Source organism: Mesitornis unicolor, unplaced genomic scaffold (genome assembly GCF_000695765.1).
Source record: "Mesitornis unicolor isolate BGI_N332 unplaced genomic scaffold, ASM69576v1 scaffold3780, whole genome shotgun sequence".
Classification (NCBI taxonomy): domain Eukaryota; kingdom Metazoa; phylum Chordata; class Aves; order Mesitornithiformes; family Mesitornithidae; genus Mesitornis; species Mesitornis unicolor.
The window spans coordinates 72,765-75,613 of NW_010158821.1; positions in this window are offsets into that span (position 1 = coordinate 72,765).

Genomic DNA, 2,849 nt, shown 5'->3' on the forward strand with positions numbered 1-2,849 from the left:
GTGAGCTGAGGAGGGGGCAGGTTCCTCACCCGTGGCCTCGGCCTCACTCCCCAATGCCGCTGAGGTTTTTTGGGTTTGTTTGTTTGTTTGTTTTGTTGTTGTTTGGTTTTGGTTTTTTTGGGTCGGTTTTGTTTGTTTTGGTGGGTTTTTTTTAACGCGGATCGCCTGCGCAGCCTTTTTGCGCACCTGGAGGGAGGTCTCTGGTGGTTGGTTGGGTTCACGGCAAGATTGGAACTTAACACCTTGAACCTGTCCCTGTTAGGCGGGCTGTGGGGTAGCTCAGAACGCGGGATGTTGAGGAGCAGCCGTCCAGGAGGGTCCTCAAGGTTCCCAAAGCTGCGAGAAGTCCCGGGGATGGTAGAGCCCTGCTGCAGTTCCGCCCACCCCTGGTGAGGGCACGGTTCAGGCTCACTGGGAAGCAGTTGAGGGATTGGGGGGACGAGGTGTGGTAAATTAAGAAGCACAGGGCACGGCTGGGGGTAATGCAGGTGAGCAGTAGGAGAGGTGCAGTTTTGGGCAAGTATCACCTGGCTTGGAAAGATAAACCAGGGTGAAATCGTGATCAGCTGGAAAAAAAAAAGAGAAGGTAATAGAGAGGAAAGTCTTGGTAGGTGGATAAAGAGGGATCGTATCTACAGCAGCAGATTGGTGATTTTGGTTCAGGTTCTGTTGCCTGTACCACTTTAACCAAGTGGTTCCTTTGTCTAGTGGGTGACTGTTCAGTGTGCATGGGTTAGCTGTATCACTTCCAAGGCACCATGAATTGGTCGTTTCCAGTACAGACTTCAATTTTGGTTTTCCTATTCCAGTGATGTGTAAAACCTGGGTCCTGTGTAATTAAGCACTGGAGAAAAACTCCCTTTCATCTTGCTCTGCATGCATACCTCATATGCCTGGCAAATGTTAATTCCCCAAGTTCTGAAACAAAACTGAATTTTCACAAGTTGTAAAGTCAAAGGCATGTGAAACAATGCTTTTTTATTGAAAAACAAGACGCCAAGCAATGAGGTAGTTATGGCATATTTTTATGAGGTTTTACTTGCTCTAAACAGCTTTTCAGTAAGCAAGCTCTGATGAAAGATAAAGTTTAAAATGTTAATAAGTTCTTAAATGCTGTAATTTAAGGAAAAAAAACCACCCCAATATAAAAAGCTGATGACAGTCAAAAGGCCCCTGCACTATATAAGCTGTTCTAGATTCAGGTTAGGTAGAATCTGTTCTGATCAGTAGGACATGATCCTCAGAGAACGTGGATTCTTAAAAGCAGATGATAATCAAACTTTTATTGGGAAGGCAATCCTCTGTCTTCTTTCCCCTCATACTGTGGGGAAATAAGCTCACTATTAAAGCCATATCAGCTCTTGGAGTTATCAGCCACAATTCTTAAAATACCAAGAGAGAATTAAATCTGGCAGAACTCCATTGGTGGGCTGAAGTGTATCTATCCCATATGAGGGTGCTGAAGAGAAGGTGCCTCTTTAGAAGTATTTTGAGATGTGTCCTGACTTCTGAACTTCTGACATAACCAGACTTTGAAGGCTTTGAGGTCTGAAGGGGCTGTGGGATGTTAGACATTTCGAAGTTGGGGTAGAAATTGAAGATTTGGATGCCAAATTCATTTTTGGTCTTAGTTTGTTTGATCACTGCTTCTAAATGAACATTTCTGATGGCTGAGTCTGTTGGTGCCAGTGATGGATGTGGGTATTAATGAGAGACTGGAAGACTTTGCAGTATATTGGCAGGAGCATGGCACATTGAAAGCCAACAGGAGCTCTGTGGCTGTTTTTTCTCCCTCTCTGGATAAAAAAAGTAGATTCAGCATTCTGGAACATTACAGCTGCAATGATTTAGCCCACAAAAATGTGCCTTTCTGCTGTTCTGCTAGCACTGTGTAATTTATTCTGATTTACAGGAAATATTTCTGAACCTTCACACTGTCCTGTTAAATATTATGTCATTTGAAAAGAGAAAAGGAAATTACAGCTGTGGTATGAAATCAATCCATGCAGTTTTGAATTTGCTGAAATGCTATTTAAATTTCCTCTGGCTGTGCAAAGAGCACAGGAGTTTGAATAAGTTATGGTGTTTCATCCCCACAAGGAATTGAACTGGTAAGAATAATACTGGACATCACGAGTCTGCAACGCATCCAGGGTTGTGTGCTAGCCTTTATTTTAACTTTTCCAAAAAAGAGTTTATTTGCCAGCAAAATCTCTAGAGGAACTGGGCCTGCTTAGAAGTTGAGTTGCTGCTGATCAGTGGCAAGATACTACCTTGTCTCCACATGAGGCAGGGGTTTCTAGCTCCCACATGGCTCTGAACTTAGTGGGAGCCACAGCTAGGAGCGCTTGCTTTTCAGGAACATTGTGGTTGCCAATTCCAGTCACTGGCCAGCCCTGTTGAACACCATCCAAAATCTATCTGCTGGCTTTGGCTCCTATCCCATGGAGTTACTATTCCAAAATGACTGACAATTTTTCCTTATCACTTTTTAAAATAAAATTCCTCAACTCTGATGAAACATATCATCTTATTAACTTAGTAGGAAGAAGTGTGAGGGAAAAATAGCAAATTTTACCAGATAAATTTTCTGCCTGCTTCTCCGCTGATCTGAAGACACTTTGGATCTCCCTGAACTTTATAAATAGAGTCTGTTCAGCATTTTGTTTCTCCCAACACAACATAAGGGAAAATATGCAACTCTCCGGAACCCCAGTTCCCTGCTGTCCTTTAGAGGTGATTATTCCTTTATGAATCTTTACCGTAGATCTGGCAAGAAAGGCAAACGTTCCCATGGTCTTACTAATAAAGATGGCAAAGCCACAGAATCACAGAATCACAGAACGTTA